Source organism: Pteropus medius, unplaced genomic scaffold, assembly GCF_902729225.1.
Source record: "Pteropus medius unplaced genomic scaffold, Ma_sr-lr_union100, whole genome shotgun sequence".
NCBI lineage: Eukaryota > Metazoa > Chordata > Mammalia > Chiroptera > Pteropodidae > Pteropus > Pteropus medius.
Window position 1 is genome coordinate 10047782 of NW_024344378.1, and position 995 is coordinate 10048776.

The following is a 995-nucleotide window of genomic DNA, read 5'->3' on the forward strand; positions in this document are numbered from 1 at the left end:
GAGTCCCTTTTCTGCTGAATTTGTAATTGGGTCCAAGAGATTCCAGCCCATCTCCAGGCCTCTTGGAAAGAGAAGATGTAAACCTAACAACAGTATGTAGCTGTTCTCTACAGGGAGGTGCAGGCATAACTGATGCTCATGTGTGTTCCACTATAGTCGTATGATTTGGACCATGTGTATGATCATGTGGTGGGATTCTAGGCAGCTATTCATAATGCCTATAAAGAATACTGAAAGCATGAGAAAATGGTCGTATTATAATGTTAAGATAAAAAGGAAAAAAAAATAAATCTACGGCCACACTGCCCTGAACAAGCCCGATCCCATCTGATCTCGGAAGCTAAGCAGGGTCGAGCCTGGTTAGTACTTGAATGGGAGACCACCTAGGAAGACCAGGTGCAATAGGTGTAAAAAATAAAAAAAAATAAGGGATTGTAAACTGACAAGGTCCTTGCAATCTGTGAGGTCAAGCGAGGGCTGCCTCACCTAAAAAAAAAATTAATAACAATAATAATAAAAATAAATAAATAAAAAGGAAAAAATTATGTAGACTTCACATCTTTTAAAGATATATATATATATATATATGCATAAAATACTAGAAATACATAAACATGTCAATAGTGATAAAGGGGTTGTGGATGATTTTATTTTATCCATTTTTTATACTTTCTGACTTTTTAAGAAAAGTCTATATGCATGGAGGGAAAAGCCAGTGTAAATTTTCTTCCCCCTTTTTTTTAAACAGTTAAGCTTATTTGGCCTCAGTTTTCTCAGAATTCTAGATGCTTTGATGTTTGATAAACAAATTTGCACCCAGCTGTTAATAACTTGTTAGGTCTCTGAGTGTTATTGAAAATGGGCTTCCAGAGGCAACATGCAGAAGTTCTCAACCCCGATCTCTTCCAGAGCTGGGTGAAACAGTTCTACCTTTAAATCAAATATCAATAGTGATTTCCCAATTATCAGGAGAAAACGTAATAGAAAATTTTTAA

The 995-nt window shown here is 35.8% G+C and overlaps 1 pseudogene; it reads left to right on the forward strand.

Moving 5' to 3' along the window:
- Positions 1–289: 289 nt before the first annotated feature.
- LOC120609893 (uncharacterized) lies at positions 290–408 on the forward strand (annotated as a pseudogene).
- The last annotated feature ends 587 nt before the right edge of the window (positions 409–995 follow it).